Source organism: Camellia sinensis, chromosome 6, assembly GCF_055761805.1.
Source record: "Camellia sinensis isolate YWXY chromosome 6, ASM5576180v1, whole genome shotgun sequence".
In the NCBI taxonomy this organism is placed as follows: domain Eukaryota; kingdom Viridiplantae; phylum Streptophyta; class Magnoliopsida; order Ericales; family Theaceae; genus Camellia; species Camellia sinensis.
This window is the reverse complement of record NC_138966.1, coordinates 156,373,976-156,400,243: the sequence shown is the minus strand read 5'-3', so window position 1 is coordinate 156,400,243 and position 26,268 is coordinate 156,373,976. Positions and strand designations below refer to the sequence as shown.

Here is a 26,268-nt window from a genome sequence, read left to right as displayed (position 1 = left end):
ACTATGGCTACTTGCGCGCAAGATATGCACCTTTATGGTCGTCGGTACCGACTATACATGTTGTAACGCCCTCAAAAAAATACATAAAACCCATCAGTTTATACATGCAATGGTATAAGAGAAATCAACACCTTTCTATTCATCAGAGTAGTTCTTACAACAGTATTACATGTTAACAACAAAAGCAAATGCCCTACGGGCTTACAGCTTTCCAAGTCAACACTTGGTTACAAAAAAAAAAGAAGAGTACTAACTCTATACAAATAAGCCCTGGGCTTGACATACATGTAATACAAACAAAATAATCAAAAAGAGTCTTCAACTTCCATAACCATCCAAGCTATGTCCTTGGAGGTGGCATGCTACCTGTACCTGAAAATGATGTCCCATAAAGGGTGAGCCAATGCCCAATAGAGATATGCTAAACACAATATGAGCAGTAACTAAGACATTAGCAATTGATAAATGTTTGACTCACATAGGTCAATTCATAAACCATTTCCATTACATGACAACTGTGACCATGTTTCATTTCATTTTCCAATTCTTATTCAATTCTCAATTCACAACCATGGCTCAGAACCTGGCCAAACACTCTAAATGAGATAATAATTTATATTAAACGTTTCTCATTTCACAATAGATAAGCATACTAGCTGTATCACCATCTCAACAGATAAGCATATGAGCTATATCAACACTTCCATAGATAAGCATATGAGCTGTATCACCAGAGTCCATCCCCTATCTTCTCCTAAACATTAACCGGTTTAGAGGTCCATCCCCTATCTTCCCCTAAACTGTGGAGTGCATCCCCTATCTCCTCCCACACAACACAATGCATATAAACAATTATCATATACATCATCAAACAATACATAAAGGTAATGTATTCTTTCAACTGTCATGTACGATGACACATTCCATTGATTAGTTTTAGTTTGCCTAATCATCATGCATTGTCTACAACAATCATGACTACCCTCCACCGGTAGCCCAAGGCAATTATTTCTAAACAGATAATAAATGCGTCAACAGATAATTTATCCATATTTCCAAAAGTGAGCGATTAATAATTCCAACTTCACTAATCCATCTCATAATGAACCAATTTCATTATATTCAACTCAATTCCATATTTTCTCAACAAATGCCATTAATTACACTAATGACCCAAATATACCCAAACATGGCATAATTTCCCTTATTCTCAATATTGACTCCAAGAGTCTAAATATTACTAACAACATCAACATACTCATTTTGAAACCCAAATACATGTTTATGGTCCAAAATGAACAAAACCCTCTTTTCAAAATTATGCATTTGAAACCCTAGTTTCCAAAACCCAAAACCATTTATACAAAAACTCAATATCTAGGTCAAAACCCATAAGAGTGAGTAGGAATCCCTACCTCAAATTCGGAGCCCAAGGGAAGGAGATGAGGAAAACCAAAATGCTCCAAACTCCAAGATCCACGGATCAAAACGAAGCCCTCGACGATCAACACAACTTTTACAAAGGCCAAAGGAAAGGGAAGCACTCTAACTAGATCAAACCCTAGAGAGAAGGGAGTTTCTAGAGAGAGAGGCTCCCAAAATCGGTTTTGGAAAAGTAAGAGAGAGAGAGTGAATATAAAAAGTGATTCAAAAATGCCTAACTGCCTTCTGATATACGACATTCCCGCTCGAGCGGGGAACAGGACGCTCGAGCGTCACGTACAAAAATCTGGACACGCTCGAGCGCAAGAAGGCCCGCTCGAGCGCCAAGACACAAGAATAAAGTACATCTGCTTGAGCGCGAAAACCAGTCCGCTCGAGCGTAGATTTCCCCCTCCTAGAACTTACATAAAAAAATGTATTACCCGCTCGAGCTCCAACAAGCCCGCTCGAGCGCGACACGCTCGAGCACAGGAAATCCGCTCGAGCGTAGAAATCACACGTGCAAAAGTTTTGCAGAGCACCAAAAATACTGGAAGTGTGCAATCTCCGTTCGAGCACTAGACGACCCGCTCGAGCGGAACGACCAAAAACCTGGCAACAAGATTTTAGACCAAGGCTCAATCCACCTGCTCGAAACATGCCTAACACATCCTAAAACTCAAACAAATGGAATCAAAGGATGACAATAAGATAGATACAACTACCAACTCCACGGAACCAAAGTCCGGAATACAACAGATATCGAAAGGAAAAACCGGGATCGCTATACATGTGGGTCTCAGAACCAAGTTGATATGATAGCTAATGGGTGTAGCACGTATGATCTTATGCAAAATCTGAGTATGAATATGAATATGAATATGAACATGTATATGAATCTATTTCTGATATGAATATGAATATGAATATGAGCATGTATATGAATCTATTTCTAATTTGAAATCTGAATATGCATAAGACTATGTTTCCGATAAGAATCTGTTTCTAATATAAATTCTGATTTCTAACTCTGTGATGGACATCATTCATTAAAACCCTTTACTTTGTTATTATTCACTCGGCTCCAACTCAATGTATTATTTATGTATGTAGGTGATCAGTCGTGTGACCAAGCTTAGAGGCGTGTGCTTGGAATATGTTTTTGTCAGCCAACCTATGTGTAGGAATGGCAACGGGGCAGGGCGGGGCCGGGGATCACCCTCCCCGTCCCCAATCCCCGATGGTGGAAATACCTCTGTCCCCAGCCCCGATCCCCGACGGGAAACCCATAGCCGCCTCCGTCCCCGTCCCCTAACGGGGATCGGGTTTCCCCTTCCCCGATCCTGAAAATTCCCCGGCCAAAAAATTTAAAAAAAAAAAGTCAACTCTACACATTTACAAGAATTCATCAACAACAAACAAACATATTTATCACAGATCAAAAAATCTAACACAGATCTTCATCAACAGATCTTCATCACAGATATTTATCACAGATCTTCATTAACAAACAGATCAAAAAATCTAACACATTCATCAACAAATCTAACACAGATCAACATGTTCATCTTCATTTTCATCATTTTCAGGTCTGAAGAACAAATCAAAAAACAGAGAACAAAATCAAAAAACAGAGAGAGAGAGAGAGAAGAAGATACCATGAGAGGAAGAGAGGAGGAGCTGCGGTGAGGAACGACGGCGAGGGAGGAGCCGTCGCCAACCAAACTAAGGAGGGGGGAGAGAGAGAGAGAGAAGTGGAGATACCATGAGAGAGAGAAGATAGCGTGAGAGGGAGAGAAGAAGAAGCCGCTAGTGAAGGAGAGATGAGGAGCTACGGTGAGGAGCGGCAGTGAAGGAGGAGCCGCTGCCGACCAAAACGGTGAAGAAGAGGCGGTGAGGAACGGAGGTCGTGTGTGTGAGAGAGGGAGGGAGAAAATGTTTGTGTTGTGTGTGGGTGTTCTGCGCCTGCCAATAGAACCCGTAAACCCTACACACACTCACACATATAACATATATAAATAATAGGGGCAAAACTGTAATTTTACATTGGGGGCAACCGGGGTGGGGATCGGGGGCGGGTTCGGGGCTGAAACATGTATCCCAATCCTCGGCCCGAATATCATCGGTGATTCAATTTTTAATACTATCCCTGGCCCGTCGGGGGTATTTTTTGGGGAATAACCGCTCAATTCGGGGTCGGGGGATCGGGTCCCCGTCAGACAGGGTTCCAATTGCCATCCCTACCTATGTGCCTCCAGTGAAGGTTCTAGATATGTCAAGTGGTTATAGCTATGTGATTAAAGTTCAAGTTTTGTTTTCCTGTTTGTTTAAACAAGTCTTTGTTTATTTTGTAAAATAGGGCTAAGTCCCTTTTTGTCTAATCTGTATATATATGATGACGTAAGGATGATATGTAGATATGTAAATAAAAAGTTTAAAATTTTTCTATCTCATATAAGTCTACATAGCTCAATGGATGTTGTATATTTGTTATTTGCTCCCGCTAGCCCCTAATATTATGTTATTCTGTCTCAGAGGCCTAAGGTAATCCCAGGATTACTGGCCAGTTACGATGCTAAATCCATAGGGTCAAGTTTGGGTCGTGACAATACCGCCTGCTCCAACGGAAGAATTTGACTTTTTATTAAACTACCGGTCGACCGGGCGAACGACCGGCCGGCCGACTAGTCAATGCAAAAAATAAAAAAACAACAATTGAATTGTTTGTTGAGGAAAATGTTCTCTATACTAATTTTCTGGAACGGTTCATCTGGTTTATTACTCTTTTAGACAAGCATGTTAGTGATGCATGATGTTTAAAGGTTTCAATAAAAATATACAGCTTTTAGTGCAATTTATTGAAGGAGATGTGAACCTTATAAGTGGGATCACTTGGTTAATAGCTAGGAGTCGTTCTTGGTGGAAAGGACGTGTGGTGCCACCTTCTGTTGTTTTTGTGCTAATTAAAGGCATACAATTTTTTTTTACAGCTAAATAGTTGGTTGCTTTAAAAAGCCTAGATACCTTGTTAGCAAAACAGTCACGCTTACGTACGCGCACAGATAGAGAGATAGAGAGAGAGGCATAGCATTTGGTTAGAGTGGATGATGAATGATTTGTGTTGCTTATAGAGGACAATGTTTTATCAATTCTATACTAGTAGCCTTTTTTTGGTTGCCAAATATGTTTTCAATTCAATCTTTTTGGCATGAAATTCCCTCCCCTCTTTAATAGACACACATTTGTTAACTTCTAGTAGATTCTTTCAGTTATTCTTGAGGCTGGGCCTTTTAATCGGCATTCGAAGAAATAACAAGTAAATGAACTTAGAGTGAATGTGAGAAAATTCTGTTGCCTTGCCAAGTCTGCCAACTCTGGGTTACATTTAGTAGCTAATTTCACATTCGGTTTGTTTGTATGTTCAATTTAGTTGACAAGTCCTGCATCTTTGTGTGCTTATTATGCACATTGATTCACTCACTAGCTTTTTTATTATTTTATTGTAGATGTATTGGGGAGCAAGAGTATGAATATATGAAACATTTGAAGGCAAATCAATCAACACTACAAGAAAAAGCATTTTCAGCGACTAAAAAATCACCTTTGGTCGCTGAAAGTAGCATTTTCGGCGACTAAAAAAGCATTAGTAAACTTTTGGCGACTAAAAAAATTTAGTAGCCAAATGTATAGGTTTTGGCGACTAAAAATCTATTTGGTCGCCAATATATGGCTTTTACCGACTAAAAAAATTTTAGTAGCCAAAAGTAAGGACCTTTGGCGACTAAAAAAAATTTAGTAGCCTAAAGTGAGGTATTTGGCGACTAAAAACATGTTTAGTAGCCAAAAGTGAGGCTTTTACCGACTACAAACATTTTAGTAGCCAAAAGTAAGGCCCTTTGGCGACTAAAAAAAATTTAGTAGCCTAAAGTGAGGCATTTGGCGACTAAAAACATGTTTAGTTGCCAAAAGTGGTAATTTTAGCTCGGGAATATTATTTTTTAATGACTAAAAAATAATAAGTAGCCAAAAGTATAGAATTGGCGACTAAAATTATGTTTAGTCGCCAAAAGTGGTCACTTTTTTTTTCTACTAAATAATTTACTTTTAAATAAATTATGTTTAATAAAAAATAATTATGTTTATATATATACTTTTATATTAATACGAGTTTATGTAGTATAGAAATAATATATGTTGCATATATAATCATATGGTGTTATGGAGGTGTAGTGGAAAGAGTGTGTTATAGGTTTATGGTGTGGAAGGTTGATTGTTCGAATCTCCGTAAGAGTAAAGTGGTAATTTTTTTTTCTTCACAAATAAGCTTTTGGCGAATAAAATGTTTGGTCGCCAAAAGCTTGAGTATTGGCGACTAAAAAAATAGTCGGTAAATGTATAATTTTAAAAAATATAATTGACTATTGGCGACTAAAACATTAGTCGGTAAATATATAATTGACTATTGGCGACCAAAGTTTTGGTCGCTAAAGACTTTCTTTTTAGCGACAAAAAGTTTTTTAGTCGCCAATACCTTTCCTGACCATTTTCTGACGACCAAACTGGCGACTAAAAAATTTTGTGGGGAAACTTAAAAACCGACTTTTGGCAACTAAAAATTTAGTCGCCAAATGTGTTTTTTCTTGTAGTGCAAAAAATGGGATATCATATAAGCATTACTATGAGAATGGTAAAACATTGATGAAACTAGGTTGCGATTCAAATTACATTATTTTTTTAATTATCTTCATCATTTAAGCAATCTTTGCACAGCTTGTTCCATGCATGCATAGAGAAAGGAGGATGGCTTTTGTAGTGAAGCCAAAATTCATATTAATTTTGTTTTTATTGGAAATACACTCAATTGGCACCCATTACAACAAAAACATGGTAAAGGTTTAGACATACATACCTACTCTGTGTTTCACAAGGTCCTTGGATTGCTTTATATTTCTATTTTCTATTTTCTTTGTTTGGATCACTATATACGCATACATCTTTGTTTGTTTCACAAGGTCACACACATACACATACATATATACTGTGCTTTATATTTCTAATGCAGAAAACTAAATGATGATGAAGAAAACAGAGCAACTACTGTGTTGTCGAAGCCTTTTTCGGAGTTAATTTTGCATTAACTCAAAAATTGTTTGAACAACCAAATATACGAAGTGAATCACCACCCAGCGAAGAACGCGTTTCCACCCGGACACACCTCAATCGGTGTTCGGAGTCTGTCCGAGCAAGAAATAATCTTCTCGTATGATCCTATTGATCAAGTCCGCGCTCCTCTAAACGTCGTCGCTTTACTTCCTGAAAACATAAACGTGAGCTAGCCGGCGGGTGTGTGCCGAATACCTCTCCAATGCCTAAGTTAGAAAAATAGACAAATAGACAAAAGCTCTGTATATTCGAGAATCAAAGTTGTGCTACCTCTCCATAGGTGATGTTATGAGCTTTTATAGGTTCTGCGTGGCACAATCCCAATAGGACTCCTATTCCTCCATGCAGAGTCCTCATAGGAATCACACTCCTGAAAGATAATGCTTATCCTTCAACACCCCCCTCACTGCTTAAACCAAGTGAGATGGTCCTAGCTCGGTGGTATGTCCAAACGACCAAGCTAGCATTACCATGGCACAATGACAATGTAACCAAGCTAACAATACTCATGTTATATTTATGTCGGCGCTTTATGTGTAGCATGTACCTCGGCTTCGCCTGTAGACCGTGCTAACCATAGCGTACTTGGACCGAGCTACTCAACAGCAAGGTCCTGAGTAGAAGCCAAAAATACCTCGGCTCAAGATTGTTTGACCGAGCTAACTGTCACCGCACCGACCGTGGTGACTGAGTTATCCACCATGCATTTTCGAACCGGGCTATCGGCAAGGCTCCTCTGGACCAAGCTAACTACAAGGTTCTATTGGACCGGGCTAACTGCAAAGCTCTTTTACTCAGCCCTTTTTACTGTGGCCCACAGAACGGCCTATTACCCAGCTCGGCCCAATTTACATATAAATTACCCTCTCAATTGCTCCTTAATTCCATCTGCGCAGCATGATAAGGATTACCTGTTACCAGCCAAGCTAAGAAAAGCTTTAGCCTTCCAACCGAGCTAAAAACCTTTAGCCTTCCAACCGAGCTAAACCCATACCGTGCTATCAATCTGTCCGGTCAAAACGTCTCTTCAATCGTTGTAACTGAATCGTTTCTTATCCCAAGAACACGTGGCACACTATCATTAGCCCAATGCAGCTGTCACGTCGTCTTCGTATTTCGCGTAATTTGAACAGTCCCGTCCAATTTCTCATTCTTCACACAAAAACCACTCATTTTGAATCTATCACGTCTACTATTCATCATTTTCTCTCTTTTTGAGCTTCTTCTCCCTTGTTCTCTTGCAACTGTGGAGCTCGTGTTCTTGCTGGGATCTTTTTCACCTTTGGTCCCTTCATTTTGAACTGGTAAGTAACTCGAATCTGTTTCCTGTTTGCTGATATCGTCCATGTTTATATAGCATGCTTAGTTGTATGTTTTTCAAAGCACGTTCCACTTTTGCTTCCATTTTTCTGTGAAAAACCATGTAATAGAACCACTTGTCCTCACGAATAATCTGAAGAACGATGTATTTGATTCAAAATCACACACCAACCGAACTAGGAAGTTGTTTGTATAAGGTGCGAACCCAGCCAAACTAAACAACCGAACTAACACTTCATGTCATACTTGTAGTTTCAATAAGTCTAAATACCTTGTGCTTTACTGGCCAAGCTAGCGGACTACCTAAGGTTCGCGCAGTACTGTGCTAGAAAGCCTTACCCACCAACCGAGCTATAACTTGGGCTAAACCAGCTCCCTTAGTCAAAACCGAACTAGGAATGCTGCTCCAACAGCTTTAACTGGGCTAAAGTCTCTCGTTCAAACCGAACTAAGAATGATAGTACCCTACGTAGCCGAGCTAGGACTTTATTTATCTTTCCTTTGTTTCTTTCAGCACGGTCCAACGATCTGTGCTTAACATCTTTGTTTTTTACTTTGCAGACTCTGACTAGGTTGCCCAGGCACTCCTTTGAACGTTCGACCGAGATATCCAACATATTCTCAGTGCCGAGCTATCACTTAGGCTAATCTATACATAATTTAAACACATGGGAAAGTATAGGTTTTTAGTAAACTCACCAGGTGCTATGGCCGAGTTCCGAAGGGACTACCATATCCCTGATAATGTCCACCTCACCCTAGCCGAAACTAGATGTCACACCTTGGGGAAACCCTGGTTTTGTTCCCTTTACCCTTCTTTCTATTGTAGAAACCGGACAAAGATTCCTTGTACAGCCTCTTCTCTGTGAATTCCTTAGGCAAACCAACCTCTGTCCTACCCAACTTTCCACAAATTCGTATTGTATAATAAATGGTATCGCCGAGCTAAACCGTCGGGCTGACCTTAACCTTGGTTTAGCCGAGCTCTTCCATCAATACTCCATAGGATCGGCTGAAGATGGTTGGGTTTACTATTTAAGAATAAGGCGCCGGCGTGAAAAGATAATAAAGAATACCCCGGATAAAGATGTGAATGATGATGATTTCTTTTGGGTATCTGGGAACTTTGAGGACCAACAAGCCTAGATCCCGAGTAACAGAATAAATTGGAACAAGGGTGTAGCTGGTAGGATTATCTCGGCTCAATTCCATGCTTTTATTACTTCAGTTTCTTATCTTGAACCGTACTAACTATTATCTTTCTTCCTTCATGCAAATTTGAGCTTCCTTAAGTCTCAGTACAGCTACCTAAACTTAAACGTACTTCGTGTCGCACTTCGATATTCAAACAGAGGCTGGGCCGAGCTACTGAATTTTGAACCGACCTACCGATATAGTAGCCGCAGGAAGACCAGGGTGACCAATTTTCTCCTTGAACCTTCGCCAGAGCCAGATCCATCATTGCCTCAAATCAATCTCATCCCACTAACTGTCGAGCAAGAAATGGCCAAGAAGAGAGCCGTAAAAGCACTCCTCACCGAGACAAACTGGCCCAAGGTACCACAAGCTGGTCAAACCCAGGAGACTGTGGTAGCCCTGCCATCCCATCAACCTGAATCGTCTCGGACTCGCAAGCGCGCTCGATCTTCCACTACCGAACCACACCTTGTCGATGAGGACGAAACTGTGCTTCCCCCAACCGAAGTACCGAGCCCACAACCTGAGAGCCTAGACCGAGCTAAATCTTCTGATTGGGCACCGAGATTAACATATCAGAATCGAGCCATCAGACCAACAGTTTCAGTGCTAGCAGATAAAGATCACATGCTGGCCTTCAACCTGGCTAAGAGCGTGGTTCTGCCCCTTGATATGGATCACCACGCGCACCTTATCGAGCTAAAAGCTATCTGTTCGGCCGCCAAATCAATGGTGATAGTGAGTACTCTCTCCTTTGTTTTCATGTTTTGTGCAACTGTTAGCTCGGTTCTCACTCAAAATTGCTTACCACATTTATACAGGCCATGCAAAAGAACCAGATTACTCATAAGCGTGTGCTAGAGCTACGCAAAACAACAAGGCAAGCTGTGGCAGAGGCTGACAAGAAGACGGCCGAGCTAAACGAGGCCAAACAAAAAATGGCCGAGCTACAATCTGAGGTCGCCCACCTCACCGGTGTAGTTGACTCAGCCAAAGTGGAGAAACAAAAAGCTTGACTGAGTTGAAAGACTACTACCTGCGTGAGCTTGCCACAGTTGAGCAGAAAAAGAAGGTCGAAATAACTGAACTTGAGAAGAAGATTGGCGATACAGAAGACCGTGGCTACAAAGAAGGTGAAGCAACCTACATCCTACAGTGCGAAGCTGCCAAGGATCTATTTTTCAATTGTGGGTGGAAAGCGGCGGTGGAATAGCTCGGTCACGGTCCAGAGATTGAGGTTTTCCTGAACCCTCCATCGCACTTCATATCGAGCTATATGGCGGAGTATGCAGCCGCCATTCAACAAAAATTCCTTGAATCTGAGGATGATGAAGAAGAGACCGTGTCTAACAATGCCCCGGTCATCAATGATCCCGCTATCCAGTCAGCTCGGGTTGAGCCACCGGTGGAAGACCTGACAACCGAGCTACCAACTGAAACCAGGCTCCGAGTCAAACTGGATGCTGATCTTGACGACCTGTTTGCTTGACTTTGTATTTTCTTCTTTTTACTTTTGGAAAGAAAACTGTAACCGAGCTGAAATCCCACCATTTTGTAACTCTTGATTTGCACTCTCAACGAAATCTTCTCTTGTTCCAACTATTATTTCGGTTAACTTCCATGCATGTACTTTCTTTGTAATCTGAATGAAGTATAATATTCTATAGCCGAGATACTTTATCCCGGTCTTAACTTTGCAATCTAACTGGCCATACCTGCCAACCTCTTCAGCCTAGATCCTTATCTCGGCTGAAGAACAATACGTGTTGGTTTTTCCAGCCAACCTCTTCAGCTTAGATCCTTATCTCGGCTGAAGAACAATAAGTGTTGGTTATTCCAGCCAACCTCTAAGTTAGTTATTCTTGCCAACCTAGAGTAAAGTGTTTGGTTTTTCTGACCAAACGTCCTGTAGCCTGGATCCTTATCCTGGGCTTAGGAGGAGTGTTGGTTATTCCAGCCAACCTCTAAGTTGGTTAATCCTACCAACCTAGAGTAAAGTGTTTGGTTTTTCCAGCCAAACGTCCTGCAGCCTGGATCCTTATCCTGGTCTTAGGAGGGGTGTTGGTTATTCTAGCCAACCTCTAAGTTGGTTATTCCTGCCAACCTAGAGTAAAGTGTTTGGTTTTTCCAGCCAAACGTCCTACAGCCTAGATCCTTATTCTGGGCTTAGGAGGGGTGTTGGTTATTCCAGCCAACTTCTTCAGCACTGATCCTAATCTTAGCTGAAGAGAGTGCAAAGTTGGTTATTCCGGCCAACTATGCTTTTCGTACGCCTAACTCACTAAAACAATCTTTTACAGAAGGAAACAACTATACTGAAAAGGAACTACTTGTTTTATTGAGAAAAAAAAAATTACAAATACTTGAAAGAAAAGCTAAAAATAAAATAGTTTGAGATTGACAGTGTTCTATGGTTTGGGAATGGCATTGCCGTCCTCGTCTTCCAAGTGGTATGCCCCTTTGCCAACTAATCCAACCACTTTGTAAGGTCCTTCCCAATTGGGCCCTAACTTGCCATCTCTGGGTACCAGGGTGTTCCCCATTACTTTGCGCAGTACCCAATCTCCGATCTTGAATTGCCTTGGATGTACGGTCTTGTTGTATTTCCTGGATAACTCCTGTTGGTATGAGGCGATGTGAACTAGTGCTTTTTCTCTTCTTTCTTCCGCAAGATCGAGCTCCAATGCTATGGCTTCCCCATTTAAGTTTGGATCAAAATTTTCGCTTCGAATGGTGGAGAGGCCAACTTCCAGTGGGATTATCGCTTCTATGCCGTAGGCTAAGGAAAATGGTGTTTCTCTTGTTGCTCGTTGAGGTGTGGTACGGTAAGCCCATAAAACATGAGGAAGCTCCTCAGCCCACTTTCCTTTTTGCTTTCTCTAACCTTTTCTTCAATCCATCCAAGACAACTTTGTTTGATGCTTCTGCCTGGCCATTTGCTTGGGGGTATGCCGGTGTAGAGTTGTAGAATTCTATCTTGTACTCCTCACAAAAGCCTCTAAAATTTTTGCCGTCAAACTGGGTGCCGTTGTCTGATATCAGCGCCTTGGGTATGCCGAACCGAGTGATGATATTCTACCAGACGAGCTTCTTCACATCTTTCTCCTTTATTGATGCTAGTGCTTCTGCTTCCACCCACTTTGTGAAGTAGTCTGTTGCTGCCAGGAAGAACTTTCTGTTGTCGGGTGCTGTTGGAAGTGGTCCTACTATGTCCAAGCCCCACATTGCGAAGGGCCATGGACTAGTTAAAGGTAGAAGCTCTCTGGCTGGCTGATGTATTTGGTGTGCAAACTTCTGACATTTCTCGCACTTCTTGACATACTTCTCCGAATTTGCTTGCATGTAAGGCCATCAATATCCTTGCGAAATTGCCCTGTAAACCAATGATCTCCCCCCTTGGTGGCTTTCGCATACGCCTTCGTAAATCTCGAATAGGAATGTTTCGACCTTGCTGGGATGGACACACTTCAGGTAAGGTCCTGTGACTGATTTCTTGTACAAGGCCATTGATGGGGAGAGCCAAAATCGCTGTGACTTTGCTCTTATCTTGTTGGCCTCCTTCTTTTCTTTAGGTAAAATGCTGTCTTTTAGGAACACTATGATGGGATCCATCCATGAAGGGCCTAGTTCAGCGTAACATATTTCTTCTACTTCAGGTTCTTCAATGCTTGGTCTGGGTAGGAAGTCAATCAGTAGTGGATGTGGGATGGATATATCTGCCGTTGAAGCAAAGCCTGCTAGTTCGTCTGCTCTGCCAATATACTCTATCCGCACTACTTCGAACTTCATGATCTCTTTTCTAACTAACACTTGGTACTTAGCCATCCTTTCATCCTTTCCTTCGTAGTCACCTGAAATTTGGTTTACCACTAGCTGTGAGTCACTGTAAACCATTAGCTCAATGGCCTTCATGTAGAGTGCTGATTTTAGTCCTACTAGAAGCACTTCATACTACGCTTCGTTGTTCGATGTTAGGAAGCCAAGGTTGACTGCTTGCTCCACTACTAGGCCATCTGGTGAGATGAGGACTATGCCGAGTCCTGCACCGTGCCTATTGGACGCTCCATCCACAAAGAGCTTCCACATCTCTCCAACGAACAGCTTCCAGCAAGTAGAGGGATCGGATGATGCCTTGGGGTCCTGAATGCTGCTGGTGTTTTCTTCAAAGTCCACACTTACCGTTTGCCACTCGCTATTTGATTGTACCAAGTCTGTATTTGTTGATGGGTCTTTGCTTGGTGCAGCATGATTTGTTTCTCCCTCTCTTTGTTCACTCTGGTCTGTCTTGGGAAGTGGCTGGGTATCCTGTATTAGGGGTTGCGCTATTCCGGCGCCAGTTTCCATCCCTATTTCGATTGTACCCGTTAAGTCAATTGCGCAGACGTGATGACTTCCTGGTGTGAATTCTGTGACAAAGTCCGCCAAAGCTTGGGCTTTTATCGCGGTTCTAGGTTGAAACTTGATGTCAAACTGTCCCAACTTTACTGTCCACTTCAAGATTCGCCCAGAAAAGTTCGCCCTCTCAAACAAAGCTTTTAATGGAAAAGCTGTGAGGACGATTATGGTGTGGGCGTGAAAGTAGTACGACAATTTCCTTGAGGCCATCATCAAGGCTAAGGCCAGTTTTTCCAATGGTAAGTACCTGGTTTCTGCGCACAGCAATGTCTTGCTGATATAAAAGATGGGCAGATGTTGGATTCCTTCCGCTCAGACCAACACTGCGCTAATTGTGTGCTGTGAAACTGCCAGGTACAAAAATAGTTATTCTCCAGGGATTGGGGTCACTAACAGCGGTGGAGAAGACATGTATTCTTTCAAACTTTCTAGGGCGCGGTCGCATTCTTCATCCCACTCAAACTTGGTCTTTAATGCTTGAAAAAATGGTCGATATCTGTTTGACGACCGACTTATGAACCGGTTTAGCGCGGCTGCCATACCGGTGAGATGTTGTACTTCTTTTATTGAGTTGGGCCTTTCTAGATCCTGAATTGCTTTGATCTAAGAAGGGTCTGCCTCTATACCTCGGTTGGTTACCAAGAAGCCTAGGAATTTGCCTGATCCTACGCCGAACGCACACTTAGATGCATTAAGGCGCAACTTGTGCTTCTTTAGGATCTAAAACATTTCACCTAGGTCCCTGTGATGGTTATTCTCATCCTTGCTCTTGACCACCATGTCGTCGATGTAAGCCTCTATTGTTCTGCCTAACAATGGCTCAAACATCTTGGTGATCATCTGCTGAAATGTTGCCCCCGCGTTTTTTAGGCCAAAGGGCATGACCTTGTAGCAATACAGTCTTCTTGGTGTTGTAAAGGATGTGACCTCCTAGTCTGGTTCATACATAGCGATTTGATGGTAACCTCTGTACGCATCAAGAAAGCTAAGTCAATTGTGTCCTGCTGTTAGGTCTACCAGTTGGTCTATTCGCGGTAGGGGAAAGCTGTCTTTTCGGCATGCCTTGTTAACTGTTTTGTAGTCCACACAGACATGTCATTTTCCATTCTTCTTTAGCACCACTACTGTGTTAGATATCCACTTGGGATAGTGCACCTCTCTGATAGCTCCTGCCTCTAGAAGGTTTCCCACTTCTTCCGCCACTATCTCAGCGTGGTGGAGTGCTGATCTGTGAGTGCGCTGTATGATTGGTCTTGCAGTTGGGTGGACATTCAATTAGTGACAGATGAAGTTTGGGTCAATGCTAGGCATGTCATACGGCATCCAGGCAAACACTTCGATGTTAGAGGTCAAAATTCCATGACCTATATTCTCTTGGTGCTGGACATAGATGAGCCAAGCAAAAAGAACTTTTTTGGGTCCTTTTCATCTATTCTTACCTGTACCAAGTCTTCAACTGCCTTCTGTTAAGTGGCTTTGCCAACATTCGCAAACAATTCATTGATCTCAGGTTCTTCCACCATCTGAAGAAACCCTTTGGCAGCTCGGCTGCCATTTACTGTGACGAAGCATTGCTTGGACATAATTTGGTCTCCAAAGACCTCTTCAATTACTCCGGCTTCGTTGGGGAACCGCATTACTTGATGGTAGGTTGATGCTACCGATCGCATGGCGTGCAGCCATGTCCTCCCCAAGATTATGTTGTAAGTGGAAGAGACTTTCAATACCCAGAATTCCACTTGTTTCATCATGCTTCCTGCTCTGACTGGGAGGATAATCTTGCCAACTGGCCACTCTAGCATTGAGTTGAATCCGATCAGGGGAGATACGGCAGGTGCCAAGTCTTTGTCCTCCAGTTTTAACTATTTGAAGGTTTCATAGTACATTATTTCACATGAGCTCCCTTGGTTGATCAAAATTCGCTTGACGTCGTAATCCTTGACGCAGAGAGTGACGACCAGTGTATCGTTGTGAGGGCAATATATCCTTGCCAAGTCTTTTTCTGAAAAAGACATGACGTTCGTGGCCTCTGTTCTCTCCTTTTTAATGGTGGGCTGCGCACTTAATACCTCCCTTAAGTGCTCAGCCTTCTTGATCATTCCCTTGAGCTCACATACTCGCTCAGGTTCGAATACCCCATGTATTACATTTATCACACCTTGAGGTGGGGCGTCGATCGGCATTCCGTTTGGGTGATCGTGGTTCTGGGGGACTGGCTGCGTCCCTCCCTCAATGTATTGGTCCAGATGGCCAGCTGTAACTAACTCTTCCAAATGCTGTCTCAACGGCGTGCAATTCTTAGTGCGGTGCCCTTTTTCCTTATGGAAGGTGCACCGGGATCTTTCATCATAGTCCTTTTATGCCTCTCCCAATTTAGCTGGCCATCTGACGAAAGGTTCATCGCGTATCTCACTGAGAATCCGATAGATCGATTTTTTGAAAACCGTGGTAATGGCAGTGCGGACTCTCAACCACCTCTTATCTTGGTCCTCTCCGTTGTCCCGCCTGCCTCGCCCATTTCTGTTAGGACGTTCTACCGCGTTAACTTTTGCCAAAGTCTTTTTATCTGGTATTGCGGTTGTACTTGTTTTAGCACGGGTGCCATCCTCCTCTACCCGAGTGTGCTGGTGTACCCTCTCCATTAAGGCTTCCATTGTGAGGGGGGCGTCATGGTAATTGAGTCCCTTAGCCTGTTTTCAACTGGAAGACCTCTTTTATACTGCGCGATGGCGAGATTTGTGGGGCAACCTCTTATCTAGTTGAAGGTCTCCCAATAACGACTGTTGTAGGATCTCAACGTCTCCTTGTCGCCCATATCAATGGAGAGTAGCTGATCGATTTCTATTGGCGTCTTGGTGTTTATTCTAAACCTTGTCATGAACGCCTCCGCTAATTGCGCCCAGGAGGCTATGCTGCCTTCCGGTAGCCTTTTGAACCAGGTTAAACCTAGGTCGCCAAGGCTGGATGGGAATAGGATGCACATCAAAGCCTCGTTCCGCCGGTATACTGCCATGACCTGGCGAAAGTGGCTTAGGTGCATGTAAGGGTCTGTTTTCCCCTTGTAAGTTGTAAATTTAGGCTGGATGAAGCCTGAAGGTAAGGGTGCGTTCTCAATCGCCGGAATGAACAGCGAGCTATTTAGCCTTGCCAATGTTTTATCTGTTGGTTCGTGAGCAAGGTACGGTATTGGCATTCCTACCTCGACGCTTCCATACGTCCGAGGAGCCAACCGCTGAAGGGCAAAAACTCTGTGCGGGTCGCGTGCCCTGGCATCCTCTTTCCGTCGTGCCCTTTCTTCAAGCACAGTCTGTAAGTCGGATGATCTAGGCAACTTCGTTTGCCTGGATGATGTCTGGTATGTATGTGAGAGCCGATAGGTGCTTCCCTCAGTGTAAGACCTCAATGATCTCGTTCTCTCAGACCTGGAGTAACGAGTTCTGGAAGTCCTTGATTGAGTGTCGCCTGTTCTGAGGCTCCTATTCTTTGCTTGCGATGGCGTGGTATGCCTACCACGATCTTCTGAGTGTCGAGAAGGCGTATTACTTTTGCGCCCCTCTCCTGTCACCACCCCTTTCCCTTTTATCTGGCGCTTCATCAATTCTATGTCCGCCGCCATCTTCCTGATTAACTCATCCTGCTCCTTCACCCGATCCTCCAAAACTTGAGGGTCGATCCTCCGCCTCTGCCTATCAGAACTTGATGAGCGACGGAAGCTGTTACCCCGCCTCCCCCTTACATCCCTCCGGGGATTTTGTCGCTGGGGCTCTAGATCTGCCATGTGAGGGATGGAAGGCAAACCTTCGCGCCTCCCACCTCCCTCTGGGGTTTGCCCGTCAATGGCGGATTGCGGCAAATCTTCATTGTGCGCCATTGCGTCTAATCTAGCGAGAAAAACTTTGATCAAGAGGTTTTGTTCTTTCTGTGATTCCCACAGACGGCGCCAGTTGTCCGAGCAAGAAATAATCTTCTCGTATAATCCTGTTGATCAAGTCCGCGCTTCTCCAAACGTCGTCGCTTTACTCCCTGAAAATACAAACGTGAGCTAGCCGGCGGGTGTGTGCCGGATACCTCTCCGATGCCTAAGTCAGCAAAATAGACAAATAGACAAAAGCTTTGTGTGTTCGAGAATCAAAGTTGTGTTACCTCTCCATAGGTGATGTTATGAGCTTTTATAGGTTCCGCGTGGCACAATCCTAGTAGGACTCTTATTCTTTCATGCAGAGTACTTCTAGGAATCACACTCCTGAAAGATAATGCTTATCCTTCAACACCCCCCTCACTGCTTAAACCAAGTGAGATGGTCCTAACTCGATGGTATGTCCAAACGACCGAGCTAGCATTGCCATGGCACAATGACAATATAACCAAACTAACGATACTTATGTTACATTTATCCTGGCGCTTTATGTGTAACATGTACCTCGGCTTCGCCTGTAGACCGTGCTAACCATAGCGTACTTTGACCAAGTTACTCAACAGCAAGGTCCTGAATAGAAGCCAAAAATACCTCGGCTCAAGAATGTTTGACCGAGCTAACTGTCACCGCGCCAACCGTGGTAACCGAGCTATCCACCATGCTCTTTCGTACCGGGCTATCTGCAAGGCTCCTCTAGACCGAGCTAACTACAAGGCTCTTTTGGACCGGGCTAACTACAAAGCTCTTTTACTCAGTCTTTTTTACTGTGGTCCACAGAACGGCCCATTACCCAGCTCAGCCTAATTTACATATAAATTACCCTCTCAGAGTCCATCTCAATTTAGACTCAAAGTTAGCCAAAAGTCATGGTTGCACAAATCATTTTTCCAACTCTGTGTTACCTATTTCTGTGAAAATTGTTTACAAAAGAGGATGACCGTGGGGACATCTGGCCAAACGTCTAGCCGGTCGTCCGATGGTCCCATCCTCAATGGTCATGCACAGTAAAATGGTGAAAAGTGCCCCAGATCCTCAGTTTGGTGAAACATTTGTTTTTCTCAATTTGATATAAGTTTGATGAAACCATTGAAACACAAAAAGTAGTACTTTTTTACTAAAAGCGTTTGAGATGGCCTAAGGCATGTTTCAATTCCAAGTAAATAACTAAAAAGGGACTTACGTGTAGCTTTTAATAGGTAGATTTATTATCTTGCATGTCCTGTGATAAATTAACAATGTTTTTTTTATCAAATATTATTTAAAAAATGTCACTAATTGTTAATTTTCAACGACAATTTGAAAATTGTTACAAAAAAGTCACTAATTATAAATTTTAACAGCAATTTAAAAGAAATCATCACAAAAAGTCACTAATTTTTAACTTTCAGCGACAGTTTAAAATATTCATCATAGAAAAATATCACTAATTGTAAGTTTTAGCGACAATTTATGAAAATTGTAATAAAAAAATCATTAATTGTCAATTTTTAGCAACGTAGGCAAAAAATCATCACAAAATATTATTTTTACTAGGATTAACTTTCAATAGAACTTAATAAAAATTAAATCAAACTATTAAAATTTATTAATAATTTATAACAATTTTTTCTTTTTATATTTTTGTAAGAAATTAGAAACTTAGTTACAATGTCAGTGTCATAACAGGTTTGCAAGAAAATTATTATTATTAGTTTTTATAACTTCATGCGACCCCCCGCGGCTACTTTCATAAGATTTATCTCTATATCTTCAATAAGGAGACTTATTAGCTATTATAATTAGTATTATCATATTTTAATTATTATAATGGATTAATTATATTATAATAACTATTTTAATAAAAAAATTTAAGGCTATCCACATTTGAAAGTCTTGTGAGACTCTGTAAATAATTTGTGTGTATATATAAGTAAAATAAAAAAGCTGTTTGAGAAGTAAAATTTTAGTCTAATTTAGGTTAAAATTTACAAAAAGACAAAATATGTTAAAATAGTTAATAAGACAAAATGTCACATTAAACCCATAATCATTTCACTTTTTGTCTCACAAACATCGCATCTAACAAATTCAATCATCTTTCCAAACACAAAAATTTTAACCTACTAAAATAGTCAAAAATTAAAACAGCTTACTAAAATAGCAACTTTCTAAACACTCACAAAGAATAGTATTGGAAATATAAATAAAAAAGAAATTAGATAAAACAAAGGATTACGTTTTTTATATTTTAATTAATAAAAAATGAAGAATATGGTACCAAACTTTAGCCGTAAGATATATTTTTCTTTTCTTTTCTTTTCTTTTCTTTAGGTCAAGTTTGGCAACTCTTAAAAAATCTAAAAAGTCAAAAAGTCACTATCCTATTTAAATCACATCATCTTATTTAAGTCACATCACCTCTCTAACACATCACTTCAAACCCAACCCAAATCCAACCCATATTTAATAAAAAGTCAAAAAATATACTTATTTAGTCTTTCCAAACTTGGCCTTAATTTCACTTCATTTTTTACTAATTTCACTTTTCACTATTTATTTCTTTTTAATTTTATCTTAGAATAAATAAATAAAAAAAAGATTTTGTTAGAAAATATATTTGAAAATGTGATTAGTTACAATCCCAGAGGTTCAGGAGCTCTCCAAGCAAACTCCACAGCTGAAGACTTCGATTTCATGGCGGCAAAGCAATCAGGTATGAGGACTCGACTCCTTTCTTTTGTTCTCTTCTTCTTCTTCGGATGATAAAACCCAGTTAGGGTTAGGGTTTCTGGATTCTTCTGAAAACTCCCTCCCTCCCTCCCCCACCTCCTTCCCTTGAAGTTCTTCCCTCAGAGGTATTTCCATTGCATAATCCTCTTTGTATATATATCTTTATAATATGCATGTATCTAATTTAGGGTTTTTGTGGGTAATTTTATTTGGAACAGGCTTCATCATCTGAGACATATACAATGGAGCCTGTACATTTGAGTGGACGCACTTTGCTCAAGGTAAATATTTTCAACCCATTGTTTGTTTTACCATTCCAAAATATATGAGATTTCTAGTTGGTTTCCAGTGGTATGAGAACTAATCTATTCACAATGTAAAACAGATTAAAAAAATTTAGTTGTTTTGATTCTACTGTATTTTCTGAGCGACCAAACAGACCAAATACAAGTCGATTATGTTGCTGGGAATGACTAAAAAAAGCAAATGTTTCATCTTTTGTACTAGGGAAGGGTGAGTACTCAGGAGATTTTCCATTTATCCAATTCTGACTTGGTCCCTGGTAAATATGAAGGTTTCTAAGCAATTTCTTCTCTGCATTTTCATCTCACATTATCCTTATTTGAATTTAAATTACTTTATTATGCATATGTATATATATGCAGGATTTATGTTGAGGATTTGCATAATGTAGGGGGACTGAAACTGTGAGAAGGTTCACTAGATTTAGTTAAAACTCTGCAATCAGAGGTGCAAGATGGTCAATTATTACTTACTGGAAAGCAGGTTTTAGAGGTGAGCTCCTATTACTAAAGTGACCTCTATTCTCTAACGCTATGATGCATAAACATGTTTGAAATTGAGATGAATTTGGCTACAATGAAACATTTCTATATTGTATGCCATATATATGCATTACATATGTTTTATCATTGCATGTCTTTTTGTAGGTCTATCACATGGCAATGTGGCTGTTTGTTATATTAGTTGGGTTTGTGATGAGTCTATCCTAAGCGGGGCATACAAACCATCAAGTATGTTAGCTTGGCTAGCTAACATGCTCAATGCCTTAACTTTTAGCCTATGAAGCAAAGACATGTCCCTGAGGCTGGCGTATGAGTGTCTGACACGGAAATGCATACGACACGTTGTTGACACGTGTCCGACACTCTCCCCTACGTGTCCCCTTTTTTTCAAAATTTTTCAGAGTCAGACACGAGGTTGGACACACGAGGACACGATTCAGACACGCAGGTGGATCGAAAACCCTAGAACTGTTGGAGAGGAGAAAGGGAGAGAGCCAGAGTCGAGACAGATCGATGGGAGAGAGAGGGAGATAGATCGAGGGAAGAGAGAGACAGATCGAGGATAGAGAGAACAAGCCCTAACCTGTTTTGTCTTCGTCTTCGTCTTCTGCCTTCGTCTTCGCTTCATCTTCGCTTCTTCGTCTTCATCTTCGTCTTCGCATCGTCTTCCTCTTCCTCTGTCTTCGTCTTCCGTCTTCTATCTTCTGTCTCTCCTTCTGTCTCTTTCTCTTTCTTCTCTTCCCTCATCTGATTTCATTTCTCTCCACTCCACCCTTTTCTTTTTATTCTCTCTCTCTTTTTTCTTTTTTTTTCTTTTGTTTTATTATTTATATCTATGTTTTTATTCAAATATATAAAATAAATTATTTTTATTTAAAAAAAATCAATTTTTATTTTAAAAAATTTAGATAATATATTTATTAATTTTATTATTATTGTAATTATATAAGAATTAATATTTTTTAAAATTTTAGATATAAAATAAATAAATAAAATTATATCTATTAAACGTGTCCCCAACGTCTCGTATCCCCTATTTTTTGAAAATTTGCGTATTTACGTGTCCGTATCGTGTCCGTGTTGTGTCCCGTGTCCGTGTCCGTGCTTCATAGCTTTTAGCCATGGCACCACAAGATTAGCCAACATAGGGCATCCCGAGGCGTGGCCAGAGCACCACTCAATTGTGTTGAGGGTCCAAGGCATTGCTGCTCGACTAACTCTACTCAGGGGCAACATGGCTCTGCATCTCATTTGGCTTGGCTGAGGGGTCCTTCACCAGACCATGACCCAACTATGTCTCGTCTTCTCTCTCTCCGTAAAGCTCTCTCTTATTGATCAAGACATCTCCAATACCATCATCCAATGATGACCTAGGTTGAGTGTTGGGCCTAGGAATCCTTGTCTGGGGGATCACTCTAGGTATGTGGGTTAGAGGTTAGAGTTAGGGATTCATTTTGGTGCCTTTCCATCCCCCTACCTTGATGGTGTCTGCACCTTGATCAGTCTCAGAGAGAGAGGTGCTCTAATCAAGATTTGATATTTTGGAAATTGTATCATATGCAACACTGAAGCCCCCCACAATGCCTACCATTGTTGCTCTTATGATACAAATCCCAAGGTACAATCTTAGGTAGTAGAAGTGGATGGGATACCTCATTCTTGTCAAAACAAGGGAGGGTTAGCTACCTCTCCAAGGCCCTTTTTGTTTTCAGAGATAGAATGGAAGGGATTTATAATGAGAGGATTAATAGTGAGGGGATTGATAGTGAGGGGATTAAGTAAAATTGTGTTTGTTTTGATGATAGTTGTTAGTGTAGGTATTGTTAAATTATTTTTATATACAATAAATATAAAATAATAAAACAAATAAAAAAATATAAAAACATTAAATATTAATGTTAAAAAAAATGCCCAAAATGTAAAAAATTAAAATAAAATAAAAAATTTCGAGAAAAAAAAAGCAAATAAAACAATGATTTTTACTTAACAAAAAATACAAAAAAATTAAGCATTAATGTTAAAAAAAAAAAGGCCCAACATGTAAAAAATAAAAAATAAATAAAAAATTTCTAGTCCTTAGGACTATTTTTCTAATACCATCTCCACCTCTTCCATTCCAATTCCCCTTTCAAGGCTCAAGGCATATCCTAATACTAAAGGATTTGGAGTCATCTCTCCATTTCTCAAAACAAATGCCCCATGTAATGGGTCCCACCTCACTATCAATCTCAATCCCCTCCCTATAACCTCAAACAAATGGGGCCGAAGAGTGAGTTGGTCGCCATGGCTCGACCACCCTATATAAAAGGGTTCTATGCTGACGTTGAAGCATCCTCCATTATCAACCATCTTCTTCATCTCTGGTATACAGCAAGACCTCTCCACTGCCCTCTCTGTCTTCTAGGGCTTCTTGATCTCTCACCTCCTCACTCATTGGTGATTACTTTGGTATCTCAGTACCCGCGTTCTTCCCTGAAGGCCATCTGTAGGCCACCTGAACAAATACAACCCACAACATTATTGTTTATAATTGGGATGTTTGGGTTGGCACCAGGGGAAATGTTTGTAATAAGTTGGGATTTTAGTTTACATGTTTTGTTTACATTCAAGGTGTATGACTGCATGTTTTGTTAATTCGAACCTTTTTTTTTTTTTTTGGTGGTGTTTGATATGCGAAGACATTGAGCCAGTGAATACATGAATTGGTTTTTGTCAATTGTCCTCGTGCTATAGAACTAGAAGTAGCTGATGTCACTGAAATTTCATATTGGAAACAGTGTATTTTTTAGCTTTTGTTTTTGTTTTTTTGTTTTTTTAAATTACATCGAAGCAGAAAACTTGTTTCAAGAAGCATGATATTGGAATCAGAGTCATACATTTTTGTTTAACCTAGGGTGGCAGCAATTCAAAGAATTTCCTTAGGTGGTATTTGAATAGCATTCATTTCAAGTGGGTTTAGAAATTACTTAATCAAATGATCCATATCCAGTAGTGGCTAAGAATACATGCCCACAGCAACATATGTTCAGAAGCCCATGAACACTTCTTCGGACAAGTTTTAATTGATCAAATTTCCTGCTATTTCAACTTTTAACATTTAGTCCATATTGCCTATTGAGATTCAGGTACATGAAAGATCTTTTTCAAAAGATAGCTTAATGTGTTACTTCATAGACATGGCCAAATCTTAATTGAATTTTTTAGGATGCAGTTTATGTCAAATATCCACAATGTTGGCTATTCATCAGTTACACATGCTTTTGGTATAATTTGTGAGAAGTGCACTAAGTTGTCATGTTTTAGTGATACAAATTAATATCAAGAAACATACATTTGCAAATGGAATTGCTGTTTAAGCCATGTACTGATCATTACCTAGCAACCAATTTGGTCCAAAATTGTTGGTAAAATATGTAGTTTTCTTGTACTTGTTTGAATTAGTCTCATGGTCTATCCTTGCAGCAACTGGCCTACATTTCCACAAATATTTATCAAGGGGGAGTTCATCGGAGGATCAGACGTCATTCTTAACATGCACCAGGTATTATCACATCAAAATTGCTCTTCTTCTTAAGCCTGGGATTCATTGTTTTGATGGTTTGGTCTGTTGTGTAGATTGGCGAGCTGAAGGAAATGCTTAAAGATATTGCTGCCAACCAGGAGAGATCAGAGTAATTTATGATTGTCGACCATGTATAGTAAGAGTTTGGAGTTGTCTTTTGATGTTCTAATTTCTTTTGAGGTAATATAAGCATGTTAAATTTATGTCCAGTTGACAGACCCTATTTTAGTGGGAAGCTTGTGCACTGAGTAATTCGTTTTAAGTATGTTAAACTACGAATATTTGTTGATTTAATCCAATAATGGTTCGTGCAAGTATGGATTGAAAAATTGTATATGTATAAGCATTACTCCATGAAAATTTACACTCAAATTATATATATTACTGCAGCCCACCTTTAATGAAACAACTCAAGCTGGTTCAATATTTAGCACAATACAGAGTACGCCAAAGGAAATTATCTCTCTCTCTCTCTCTCTCCAAATCTAGTAATACATGAACACACTACTGCTCAAGGTTCTGAAAAACAGTTGCAGTCGCCGTAACGGTGGCGGTGGCGCGGTTGCGGTTGCAGGTGGTAAAGGCCGTAGTGTAACGGTTGCGGTAACCGGAACCGTGAATTTTTTTATTTTTCGCACAATTTGAAAAAAACTTATCGATACGCATATTTTTTTCCATGATCATATTTATTGGGTTAAAAATAAATATTGATCAATTTTTGTAAATTTTTAAGTATGATCCAATATATTTGATTTTTTTAAATCACTATAAGCTGAGTTTTTTATATTTTATTTTAATAATTAATTATTTTATATTATACAAAAAATCAATTACTAACTATTATATATAAGATAAACAATGACAAAAGTAAGGGAATAAATAAGTGCCTAAATATATATATATATATATATATATAAATATACATATTTTCACCAAGCCAAATAAATAATGACCACAATTATTATTATTATTATTTTCAAACAATATATAGATAGACACATACAAACAAAATGGTTGAGTGATAGCAGCTGAATAGAATAACATAGGTCTTACAGCTTCAACAAATCAATAACATGTTCTTCATCTTCCCTCTTCTCTCTCTCTATCTCTTGCTCCTCCATTTTCTCTCTTTATCTTCCCTCTTCTCTCTATCTCTCTTCCCTCATTTTCAGTTTTTTTTGTGTGTTTTTTTGAAAGAAACAGTTTGGAACCGTTACGTAACGGTACGTAACAAGCCGTTACGGCTGTTACGGCGCCGTTACGACCGTATGGCGGCCGTTACGGCCGATACATCTGTGAATCTCAATCACACTGCAAAAGCGGCCGTAACGGGTGGTGGTAACCGCCAAAACCATTACGTAACGGCATTACGTAACGATTGCGGCCGCTTTTTAAAACCTTGCTGCTTCTTCAATTCAGAGGACTGCTAAAATTCTCAACTGGAAGAATCTATCTATCCACTAGTTGTCACAATTTCAGGGGCACTGACATGCTCAACGATGACCACATCGATAATGTCCCTTGCTGTGACCTCCACGTCCGCCATTGCAATGGTGCCTTTTGCCAGGATTGCCACCACCGTGACCATGATGTCTCCCACCATGACTGTGACATCCTCCATGGTGACAACCACCACAGCCACCATGTCCGTGATGTTCACTGTGAACATGATGAATATGATGTCCCCAACCGTGACCATGATGTCCTCCGCTATGACCAGCTGCAAAGCTGTCGTGCTCATTATGTCCACTGGGGCTGTGTGGTGTCCTAAGTTGTGA

General features: G+C 40.5%; 1 long non-coding RNA gene across 3 annotated transcripts; it reads left to right on the top strand.

Moving 5' to 3' along the window:
* The first annotated feature begins 19,982 nt into the window (after nt 1-19,982).
* Nucleotides 19,983-24,807, top strand: LOC114308878 (uncharacterized). Of its 3 annotated transcripts, none has more exons than XR_014331322.1 (6): nt 19,983-20,105; nt 20,341-20,403; nt 20,630-20,684; nt 20,817-20,917; nt 24,391-24,469; nt 24,544-24,807. It is a non-coding gene; the product is annotated as an uncharacterized LOC114308878 (long non-coding RNA). The 3 variants fall into 3 exon arrangements; XR_014331321.1 differs by having other exon boundaries at nt 20,630-20,696; XR_014331320.1 differs by having other exon boundaries at nt 20,630-20,696; nt 20,788-20,917.
* The last annotated feature ends 1,461 nt before the right edge of the window (nt 24,808-26,268 follow it).